This window comes from Pezoporus occidentalis, unplaced genomic scaffold (genome assembly GCF_034315485.1).
Source record: "Pezoporus occidentalis ecotype Australia unplaced genomic scaffold, CSIRO_AGI_Poc_V1 ctg171, whole genome shotgun sequence".
Taxonomy (NCBI): Eukaryota; Metazoa; Chordata; class Aves; order Psittaciformes; family Psittacidae; genus Pezoporus; species Pezoporus occidentalis.
In genome coordinates, this window is record NW_026913543.1 from 1,211,352 (window position 1) to 1,223,904 (window position 12,553).

The 12,553-nt window shown below is 39.4% G+C and overlaps 1 long non-coding RNA gene across 6 annotated transcripts in view; it reads right to left on the minus strand.

The window, feature by feature from the left end:
- The window catches only part of LOC134161274 (uncharacterized), a 206,723-nt gene extending 202,790 nt beyond the window's left edge, over window positions 1–3,933 (minus strand). For all 6 annotated transcript variants that reach the window (XR_009963922.1, XR_009963924.1, XR_009963919.1 and 3 more), the window contains exon 1: window positions 3,873–3,933. This is a non-coding gene — a long non-coding RNA (uncharacterized LOC134161274). The remainder of the gene's footprint in view (window positions 1–3,872) is intronic.
- Window positions 3,934–12,553: the final 8,620 nt, after the last annotated feature.

Here is a 12,553-nt window from a genome sequence, read left to right on the forward strand (position 1 = left end):
ACAGGAGACCATGCTGAAAACAAAAAATCTCCAAAAAAAGAGGCCAAAGATTTGGATTACATTCAGGACTTTCTCTTCCTTCCTCCTTTCCCCAACACTACCTCCTACCTGCTGCTTGCTTTGTGTTGCAGAAAGGGCTAAATGTCCCTACCTCAGCTTCTTCAACCCATGCATGTGCAGAGCATCAGCTACTGAAGAGACCTGCTAGTATCAGGGGAGCAAGCACGGTAAGGCACTAAAGCCAAAAGCCAGAACATCCAAGCTCAATTTAAGTCTGCCCCAGTTTCCTCTGCCACATAGGGCAAGTTCTGTCACCTTTTGGCACAGTTTTCCTCCCTTCCCCCTGCCATAAAGCCAAATGGGACTAATGATATTTATTAAACTGTGTGTGGAGCTGGGATTTATGTATGACATATGCGAAACATACCATTTATTTGCATGTTTATGATTGCACGTGCCATCATAAATGCAAGGTAGAACTGCCTTTGCAAACACATCATTTTACAAACATTTCTGAAAACCTGAGCATCATCTGAGTGACTGACCAGATCTTTTTAAAAGTAGTATTTTGTACATTTAGTGATACTATAAACGCAAAACGTTTACTAACACTCGGCACACACAGCTCCTGTCTATTATGGAGCATGCAGAAAGCATTGTAGCATTAATTGATGTAATGCCCAAGACAGAAATACTTGCTTGTTTCACTCCGTACATTTCTTCATTTGCTGAATAATTCAGCTTCTAGAAAGGCTTAGCTGACCTTTTCTTGATAAAGTCATATTTCTAAACACTTGCTTGCATTTGGTATTTTTAATCAGGTTCAAGTCCACTCACTGCACATCAGAGCTGAGAATAATGATGCAGATACGCGTTTTAGCCAAATGATGTTCCTTACAGCGCACACACTTTCCCCAAATCACTGAGTTGTTAAGTGTAAGAGAATTTATGATGCTAAATAAAACCAGGAAAAAAAAAAAAAGATGTTTTAATAAGATGAAAATCCAAATGTTAAAATAATGAGCCATCTGTATGGGTGGCCCTCTCCTGAGAGATGCCAAGAGCTTTACCATCTGTGAAACATTTACCAGCTGTTTCCTTCCTTTTTCGTGAGAACATAAGAAATCCTTGCAGTTGGTGTTTCTAACTGACACATCCTAGTGAAGGAAACAGGTTTGTTCAACGTCAGGGACCTCTCATGAAAGCTAGGCTGGCTGGAATTAACCTAATATTTGGTAAGCATCACTGTTCCCCATTTTGAAAAGATTTTTCCAAGCAGTGGTCCAGCAGGCCACAGGGCACTCTGGAAAATGGGAGAGACAGAAAGCAGCCCACAGACCACAAACTGGTTTCAGGAAAGAAAATATATTGAATATCTGAACATTTCTTTACTGGTTTGCTTTTTTTAAACCCTAATCTGTTGCAGGAATTCAGGATAAATTTGTAACCCATATGAAGCTCAAAGGCCCCTGCAATAACTAAGTATATCATGAGCATAGAATTGGACTTTGCTGCCTCTCCTCTGATCATTGTTTCACATACCTGCAATCAGCATGCCCCTGCAGCTTTTAATATCTGTACACGCATACTGAACCCCTGCACAAATGAACTACATAGGGTCCTAGGATCAGACAATCACACTCCAAGAGATTCCAGTTTGTGGTGCACAGCTGAAAGGCTGCAAAATAAAGACAAGTTTAATCTATGAAAGGATATATTGGCTTGCATTTATTTATATCCTGATGTGCGGTAGCCCTAATTGCACAACATTTAATTATTTCCTTAGTGTTCTCTTATTTCATTAGCTGCCAATGTGAGTTGAAGAGAATATAACTTAAGCAGCAGAATTAGCTCTTAAATTCCAAGTCGATGAAATTTGTCCATAGGAGTGATAAAGGGAGTTTCTATGAAGTATTCAGTTACGTTTTCAAAAGTTAATTTTTCAAGAGACTTCTGAAATGAGTCGGGGGGGGGGGGGGAAATCAGCATCTGATCAAACTGACAGTCTATGTGGTTGTGTAAAGAGCAATATTTGGTTATTGTCTATATGCCAACCACCACCATATCCTTCACAATTAAGGGAACTGTAACAGACATGAAAACAGACAACAGCTCTACACAGCACACTAGCAGCACCTGCCTCAAATCAAGGACCATTCTTCCCAGTAAAAGTTTCCTCTCCCTTTCCTCGCAGCGAACATCAGCCATAGCATGAATAAATGAAGGAGGCTTGTCATTTGTTGTGTGGGGATGCACAGACAGTGGGGACAGCACCGAACAGAGCAGACAGCAGTGTGAACATATCAGGACTGATTTCTGACACAGCACCCAGAGAGTCCCCCTCTGCTTGCAAGGAAACATCCCTGCACACATTGCAGAGCTGCCTCTGGAGCGAGTAAACTATCCCACCACTGATCCCACTCAGCACAGGGCTCACATGCTGCCTGCGCATGCTACAGAAACCCAAAACCTCTTCAACTTGTACCTATCACAATGCAACCCCATAATCAGCCCCCTAGCTGATTCCCAGTTTCCAAGAACTAAATACAGAAGAGTAGTCTCCATACATGGGCTACTTATAATACAAGTGATGTTACAAAGCATAACCTTTGCAATTCAGTTAGGCAACACCAGAATAAGAACACAGCAGCACGCTTTTTCTGTTGACAGCGCCCAATAATAGACCCTTGGGCAGTTATCCTCCTAGGATCTACAACATGAGAGCACTAAAAGTCTGGATGACACTCATACCTGCAGAAAACACTACTGGCATTTCTCTGTATCTCTTAGTACAAGCCATAAGCCAATGGATGACAGTAAGGGCCCACAGAATTCATCTCCTTGAAATCAGGATTGAATCAGAGTTAGCCAATGAGGGCAACATGCAGCAGATTTCCTGCACTGCAGGATCTGTTCAGTACGTAGCTAAATTTAAGTGTTAAACTGGTTTCCTTATATATAATGCTTTTATTGATATTGGAAGCATTTTTCTTGCAGTTAGACCCCACTTTGTCTCTTCAAAGTAAAATCACTTTGAAGAGACAAGTACCTACAATGGAGCAAAAGGGCATGGAGCATTTGGAAGCAGGAGTGAATGACTTCCAAAACACAAGTAAACAAATAACCCAAGCTGAGGACAGACTTAAGTAAATCTGTAAAAAAGGATAACCTCAGGGTCTCCATGACTGGCTAGAGTAGTGTATTCAATATTTCATGCATTATGATATCAATCTGCAATGTGTGGAAAGGCATAGGCATAAAGCTGTGATTCCAATTTCTCTCCATAATTTAAGAAATCGTGCTTTGCCAGTAAATTAAGTTAGAGTTGTGGATACTTTTTATTAAACCACTTTGAATACTATGAAGCACAGTTCTACAGCTACCAAAAAATATCAAGATAAAGGAGTCATTTACGATAAAGCAAACCAGCTTCCCCAATATAGCACCCATGCTGTCAATAAAACACCTGGCTTTTCTCACGAGAATGAAAGCTTAAGTTCTGAGTTTTAAGCAATTGCAAAGAACAGCACAAGATTTTTGCTAGGCATTCCCCGATAATTTTGAAATGGGTGCTAATACCGAATCGTACCAAAGAGTTTATGATCTGTTCTTTAAAAAGAAACAAGATTTGGTAGCTCGCACAATGTTTTACAGCATAGTTATAGCATTTTGAAATGAATCTGCCTTTTCACCAGAAGATCAAAAGTCGTCAAAATATAGTGAAAATAAAGTTTCATACCGTCCTGGAACAACAAGTCCTGAAAAACATCATATCAATATTTATTTCCAGAGAAACTGAGGCATGAAGTAATGCAGAATTATTTTCAGGCTGATGTATCTCTGCTTGCCTCAACATCAGCAATTCAGCTCACCTACGTGGAAGTCCTAATGGTACCATAGCCCTTACATTCTTCATCAAGTGTTATAAAAACCTTGGAATACAGAATGGTATAGAAGATGTGGGTTACTTGAGTGTTACCTGTTCAAAGAAGCACCTTCTTCTGAGGTCAAATGATTTTAATTCACTATATCCTCTAGTGACCCAAGCTCATAACAGCATCTACACTTACGTGAATGTTATTAGTATGTGCTTAAAAAGGGATCAGGGAAAAGCTAACACTGACTGCATTACATGCAGTGTTCCCCTGCTAGAATGAGATTAAGGTCATTGGCAGGGCAGACCATGTATGTCTAAAGTTTATACTGCAGATATCTTCACTGGTTTGCTGAAGTGCTCATAATTTCAGGCACTCAAATACTCCCCAGCTTTGTGAATACAGAACATATGCAATTAATCAGAAAGCCATTACTAACAAAAAAGTGGGGTTGTAGGTGTATGAAATCCTGCATATCTTCTAGGATTTATAGAATCCTAGAAGCATTTAGGTTGGAAAGGACCTTTAAGATAAAGTCTGACCACTCACCCAGAGCTGCCAAGTCCACCACTAAACCATGAACCTAAGCACCACATCTACACATTGCTTAAATACCTCCAGGGATGGCAACTCCACCACTTCCTTGGGCAGCTTGTTCAGTGCTTGACAACCCTTTTGGTGAAGAATTTTTTCCTCATATCCAATCTAAACCTGGCCTGGCACAACTTGAGGCTGTTTCCTCTTGTCCCATCACTTGTTCCCTGGGAGAAGAGACCAAATCCCACATCGCTGTAACATCCTTTCAGGTAATTGTAGAGGGCAATGAAGTCTCCCTGAGCCTCCTTTTCTAAGCAACCCCAGGTCCCTCAGCCATTCCTCATCACATTAATGCTTCAGGCCCATTACCATTTTTTTTGCCCTTCTCTGGCCCCACTCCAGTACCTCAATGACTTCCTTTTAGTGAGGGGCCCAGAACTGAACACAGGATTCAAGGTGCAGCCTCATCAATGCTGAGTACAGGAGATCACCACTTCCCCAGTCCTGCTGGCCACACCATTTCCAGTACAAGCCAGGATGCCACCTGCCTTCTTGGCCACCTGAGCACACTGCTGGTTCATACTCGTGTTTATAAAACCCCACGGCTTACTTTGCTTGCTAAGACAAATAATAGCCAGGTTTTAAAATTCAGCAATCCTAATTTCTTGCTACTATTTTGAAATCTCTAAGGGTCATTTTCCATGGTTTTAAATTCCTTACATGGCATCAAGCATAATGTGTGTATACTTGCCCATTTTGTTCTGGGTTCTAGTCCTACAGAACAAACATTGCTCTGAACAAAGCACATCTTGAATGCTACCTTTCCACCTGAAAACAAGGAAAAACTCACTCTGCATTTGAAATATCTGTGTAACTGTGTGTTAAGCCTTGCTTTTGTTTTGAAAGCTAGCAGTTTTAGCAGTTAGTACTTCTAAATGACAGCAGTTACAGCCTTCAACTTCTAAATTCTAGACTATAGAAATGGATTATAACTGCAGCCTCTTTTCTGTGCTCCTGAAGATGCTCTGACTGCTGTAAGCTGCACTGTGACTTTCAGTGGCTGCACTGAAGACTGAGTGAACTACTACACTGATATGCAGAGACTTCACTCCAGTATTTCTGCTCAGGTAGGAATTTCAACCAAGTAGGTGCTTTGGAGTTGCTCTTGACCAACAGGTTTTATCTAACAAAAATGCCACTGTACAATTCATATGTTTGAATACACTTAAAAGTATCATTTATTTAGGTCCAAAGGGTCCTTAAGAAAAGTTATAGGACAGCAATAGTAACAGGTATACAGACAGACTAACATTTTTGCACACAGACGGTAATTTCTTAGTATTGTTTTATGTGAATGATCAAAATGGAGCCATTTGGAAAAAAAAAACCAAAACAAAACCCCTGCAAGTATTTCTGGCTTTCTTGACCCTGCCCTTCTTTTATTGGTATAATATTTATGATCTTCTGCATCTTAATTCTTCCATTGAGAGTCTTAAGCCAATTCACAGACCAGGTGCTGTGTAGGTGGGTGCTGTGTGGGTTTCCCCTCTGCTCAGATGCCTGAACTACAAGAGCTAAGCATCATGTTCAGCCAGGCCTGAACACCCTTTGAGCCAAGATTAACAATCTGTGCCAAACTATGGTGGCAGCTTGGGATCAAAGCACCTTTTTAAAACTTTCCTTAATATCTGGTTATATAAATAGTACAAATCTGTCCATAAAATCTCTTTTAATCACTTATGCAGTCAGGCAAACTTATACCTCATTTGTCAGAATGTCAAGAATAGTAGGTGCCCATCCTTGATCTCATAGTAATTCATTATTACTTAACTATATTGATTTCAATGGAAGGCATCAGAAACACCATAAAGAGGGGAAAAAAAAAAAAGAACAAAACCGTATTTTTTGGCACTTCCTTAAGAACTCATTTGCAAGCTAGGAGTAGCTGCTATTTTCATCAGATTTCAAAGAATGATCTGCTTTATAGCTTTTCTTTTAGTTTATTAATTTTCCAATCTCAGTCTTCTAGGATCTTCCTCCTAAGAGAGGGGCACTTAGTCACAGTACCAGCATCTTTCCCTGTGCTCTAGGGAACCAACATTTAGCATCTGGACTGCATTTCTGATACACCATAGACAAGAAGCCACCATTTGCCTCGGCACTGTCAATCCTCATGCACTGTCACTTGCTTTTCCTGAGTCTTTGGTAAAAAGAAATACAAAAAACAATGTAAAATTCAAATAGGACTGGGAAGTACATTTAGTATCAGATTGCCTTGAAGCCTATTGCAGCTTTTTGCAAAAGTATATCCATGTTCTCCCAAGTTCTTGGGCACATCTGGAGTTTCACAGTTTTGGATCAAACCAGATGACAGCAGTCTGTCAAAAGAAAGCTAGGAGCCCATCAAATAGTTATGCAAAAGAATTAAATTAAGAAAACTCTTTTGAACCCAAAATAGAATTTTATATAACACAAAAATAGTTCTTTTTCCAAACTTCCTTCCATGGAAAGGACAGAAAGTTAATTCTTTCTGTCTGAAAACAACACATTGGCTATGCTGATGACAATCTTTAGAAACAGAAAGGCAAGAACATTTACTACTAGCTGTGAGATGATTTTACAAATGTGAAAGCAGTGCTCATCTTGCGCACGATGGGGGAGATGGGACTGAAATCACACCAGGATTTGTGGTCACCTTTGGGGAACCCAGCTCTGACCCAGAAGTTTCACATCTCAGGTATGGAAAATCTTAACTCAAAACACTGTTTTGGACTGAAAAGCAAACTGTTCAGGAAGGGCTTCCGGCTTGTTTTGAGAGATGGTGGTTCAGAGCATTGTACTTGGCCTCAGAAATTTAATTGTACCTAAATTAAGACTGAAAACTGATCAGGTTGGATTAAAGCCTGGTGGGACTGCGGACAGAGATTTCTCACTCTGTCCTTCGCTAATATTTTTCCAAACTGCTTTTTGGCAATCCTTTCACTATTTTTTTTTTTTTTTTTACCCAGTTTTCCCTGTAAATGAGCAGTGAAATTCCAAGGGACTCTATCAGGAGTTAAAATCATTCAGTATATATTTGCCAGCGCATGCAGTATTTATTTTTAAACAGTGCCAAAACTGTTTATAGATAGAAACAACAGGACAACCCATAATTAAATAACCGTTTCTGCTACATCTGCTATTTAGCAACTTGAAGGAAAATAATTTCCCAACAACAAATAGGAATGGTCAAGAAAGCTCTCAAGTTTGGGCCCATTATTACCATATAAAACAACATATTAGTTGCTTAGCTACCAATCATAAAAGCAGCCCAATTAAAAATGAAAGAATCTTAACTAGCTGCATGGAATATAAAAGTGAAAAGTTAAAAGCTGTCAGGTGGTTAGTGGAGAGAATACTGAGAAGTGATTGACAAACTGGGCTTGCTTTGCTTCAAATTTGGCTTTGATTCAATAAATGATTGACACACTGATGTCGTCTGAAATAGCAGATTGTGCTTTGGAGAGGCTATTTAGCAGCCCATTGATTGGCAGGTTACTAAAATTGTCCCATGGACAGAGGTAACCAAACAGAGCTATATTTTGACAGGTGGGCTTTTTTTCTCTTCACCTGTATTTACTATTCAATTTATATTAAAAGCAGAAGTAGAGAAAGGACCAGAAAAGTGTCATTCAATTTCCATGAAAATGGCGTGATGTCTCCTTTTGTAATACTGTTCCACAAAACTAGGACTCCATTCCTCCATTAAGTATCCTGCTTTTTATGGAAGACTCTTGAAGCCAAACTGAACAGCCTCACACTTCTTTCTTCAGAAATGGAGACATATCATGAACATGAAAGTGTTTCTCCACTTGAACAACAAGCACCTTCACAAGGCAGCAACAAGTAGCATAATCAAATATGTTTTCTAGTTAGTAGTAGACAACAAGGCTCAGTTCCATGGGGATGAGGTATCAACCTAACACAGTCTCACCACTTCCCCGTAAGCTAAGGATGAGGTGGATCAGAACCTGAATTTGAGATCTACAACCCTGAGTAAAGCAGAGTTTGCAAGAACTCATTCAGTCTCCTCTGACACAGGTGCGAGGCAGCACACAATGAGGCAAAGAACTAGAACTTGGCCACGACTGACACAAATGCTTTAGAAATACCTGATTACTGAGGAACAAAGGGAAAAAAGGGCCTGATCAGTAACAGCCATTAAAAATCTAGCATTTTTTTAATCAAAGAAAGCACCAAAAAGTATTTTTCCTGAGTAAGCATAAATACAGCATTATTACTCTCCACTGCTAGCCTCCAGACTCCAAAAATAGTAGTTTTCTAGGTTTATTATCACTTCTTCCTGACACTTTTAATACAAAACCAACTACTACTGTTGAGCAATAAGTCTTTCTTGTTTCAGAAACCCCTCCTTTTTGTTTCTAAATTTCCAAACAGAAAGGATATTGCCTACTGAGGCTCACAGTTGTTATCCTTATCAGTTTAGACTTCTAAAAAACTCCAGTGTTTTGGATATACTTCTTTTGTACCTGGCAGCCATTTACACAGACTACTCTTTGCTTTTATCTTCAGCTTCTCAATCGTGAGTGATTCACTGCTAAAACTCCATTTTATATAACCCAAAGAAGCTTACACATTAGTTGTAGATAAAACACTAGGCATGGACATTTACCTTAGGTGTGAGTAAGTTATTAGGTACTTGAGTTTGCAGGTTACAGTGTCCACTTCAGGAGAGACAAAAAGAGATTGTTTCCTTCAGAGAAACACCTTCACAGCACATATCAAACAGACTACACCACAAATACAAGAAAAAACATAACTGATAACCACTTACCTGAAAAAAGGCACCTACAGAGAAAACCCAAACAAACCCTATACTCAGAATTAGACAACACCAACTATAGCCAGGCTGCTGAATGTGACTGCTGCAAGTCAAGGTGGTGGAGCACCTCACCTAAGCAGCTGCTGCTCATGAAGGTGATTTGCAGCATCTGATTGGGAACACCTGAAGAAGAGTGGGTGAGTCCACCGGGAAGGCAAAGTCAGTCTCCTGGGCACAAGTGTTTGCACTTAAACACGCACGAACTTTTGCAAGTTCTTCTGTTGAAAGAAAAAAATATTTCCTTTTTTTTTTCTTTCCTATCTTTCAATTTTCATTATTGCTTTTTGCCATATAAATATATAGGGGACAAACGGACAAGTACAAAAGCTCCATCCCCTATATCAAAAAATCAGAGGTTCACTTTATTAAAATTAAATTTCAGTTAAAGTCCTATTTAGTAGCTTTAGCATTTCAGTTATACTTCCTCTGCACTGCTTATTAAACAAATGGGCTTGGTATGTGTAAACTGAGTTTGTCCCAGTGAGGCTCAGTGGGTGACATGGTACAAGTGGCAAGGTACAGTATTACAGATTCTTACGGTATTTAGTGCCTCACCTTTTACCCAACCATTAGCGGAGACAGAACACCAGAGGCTTTAGAAAGTACCAGTATCATTTTAGCGCCTGTATCATTTTACATCAATTATTCCATTTGCCAGCATAATTTTATTTTCTAACTATAAATAACAATAAAAAATAATCATACCAATAAAAGTAAGAATAGGCTTACACTGCACAAGCAACCATTTATTTGAAGCATGGGTAGCTTACAATCGAATACCACAGTGACTGGGTGTTTTATAATGAAATTGTCCAGAGAGATGGGATATGGCTGTGGCCATTTGAAAATGCAATTTTAGTCCCAGACATCTTTGCCTTGCCTTCTGATCAGGACATGTATCTTCTTACCAAACTTTCCTGTAGGTGATTATCTGGTTTTGTCAACTCTGTAATACATTTCCCCCGGTTTACCTGCTCTCTTTATTTGGATGGCCACTCGATCTTTAAACAGAAGGGGGAAAAACAGCATCAAAGAGCTCCCAGTATTTACTTACCTGTCTTTGTAAGTGGTTTGGCCTCTCCCATCCCCTCAGTGTTTTCAAAAGAGGAAAGACGTTCTACTTTCCAGAAGAAACCTGCTTCTGCTTTCTTTTTGTGCCTCTCCAGAAGATGCAACCTCACAACCTCTTAGCTACTGGCAACTAACAGACCAGACCTTTCAAAGTGTGAATTTCCTATGGGCACAGGATTCTTTAGCAACATGGCTCTCTAAAAGAATGAACCAAATGCAGTCCTTGTGGTTTTCATTCCCCTCCCTTCCAATTACAGCAGTGCAGAGTCACAGAAAAAACCCACCCTGGTATCATCCTCAAACTTCAGCAGTTATGCAGCTTGGAACAAAACATGTCCATTTTTTAATTTTAACATTCATAGCATGTTTTAAAAAAAATCCATTAAAATTTTTCAACGAAATATGGTAATTTAGGAAAAAAGTTTTGGAAGAACACTGATTTCTCTATGTTGCCTTTCCACCCTAAAAACGGCTGGTTTCAGTTCTTCTTTTCCTTTTATTTTCAGTTCTGTCTTTTTCCAAGGACTCTTTGAAGACTACAATCCATTTCCTGCCCAGTTCCAGCTAACTGTTACTAATTCAAAAGATTCTAAAGATGTTGTTATTATTTAGAAAAGAAAATAAATCCACTCATCCGATGTGCCAGCTGATTAGGGACTTAACTCAAAATCCACTGAAGAAAATAGGAGGTTTGTGGATTGTGGCATGAGTAACTTTTAGATCAAACTAATTCAATTAGCTGCTTTTGCTGGTTTGGTCAGGGAATGGTATTACAGCGTTACTGTGCTTGGTTCAGAGAAAGTGGCGTGTTTATTGCTGTTCTTTTAAGCAGATTTGTTGGGATTTCAAGAAGGAAAATTCAGTTCCTAAAATGAGAGCTTCCAGGCTGCTTCAGTCTGCAGTAGGTATGCAAGACTTAATTATAAATTCTGGAAATAGGATGTCATAGTTAAAAAATGCATGGCGAGCCTTATGTATAGTCCTGAATGAGATCTTATGGGATATTTTAGCTGATGACATTGTGATGGAAGATGAACCACAGATGTGGCTGGAGAAGGTAGCTGCAGCCAGAGCTGTGCAAACCATTGCACTGTTTTAAATTCTCGTTACTTGGCCACAAAAGATTATTTTTTGTAGTTAGATGGGAGTTCAAACACAAATGCCTTTTTTTGCAGCCGAAGAGGGAATCCTTTAGCTGAAGATTAGAAGGCAAGGGGCTCTGGAAATGCTGCCTGCTGTTACTCAAAGTATAAATGATTAGCAATACCAGGATTTCATCCCAGGAGGTGAAATTTAACCTCCCCTACCACCCCCCCCACACTGGAGTAACTGAACTATGTGCACAGAAATGCCTGAAAGGGAGGAAACAGATTTTGCCCCAGTGCTGCTGTTCTACCCCTTTGTAGGGAAAAAGACTTTGTATTGCATGACAAGGAATACTTTGAAAAAAAAAAAAAAATCGAAATATATATTCTATGAACAAATTAATACTTGTCTAAACGTGAAAAATGTGAAAAAAAGAGTTCCTTTTAATGCCCATGAACACACAGGGGAAAAGTATAAAGTCACAAAATGAGATACAACTAGTGAGGAACATAATAAGAAGAAAGTGTTTGGTAAGTGCCCTCTTTACACAGGAAAAGACCTAGGAAAGATTACATCTGTCACTCAGCAAAGAGAGAAAGCTTTTGACAGATCACCCTAAGAAAGCCTTTTTTACTTTCATCTTCACTACAGGAATCAGCTGTGATCAGATTGCAAAAAATAATCAAGACCAGCATTAGGATGGTGGGAGCTCTGGCTACAGTAGGAAAAAGAGTTTCAAGAGCACTCAGAAAACACACAGATAAGGTCAGGCCATTAAACTCATCTTAGAAGAATTTCAGAACTACAGGGATCATCCCTGAAAACTTCTGGAGGACCAATGGTTTCCAGAAGGCTCAGACTAGTGCAAACACATCTTTAAGATGGAAGAGTGGGAAGGGACCATTGCATCATCTTGGTTTCTGTTCATAGAAAAATACCAAAACAAAACTATCCATAAGAACCTAGAATAAGACTTTCGGAGATGAGTAACAGGCAACATGGAATTATTAAGGATAAATTATGTCAAACCTACCTAATCACATTCCATGACAGTGTGACAGACCTTGTGAACAGAGAAGTCATATATGTTGACTTCTGTTAA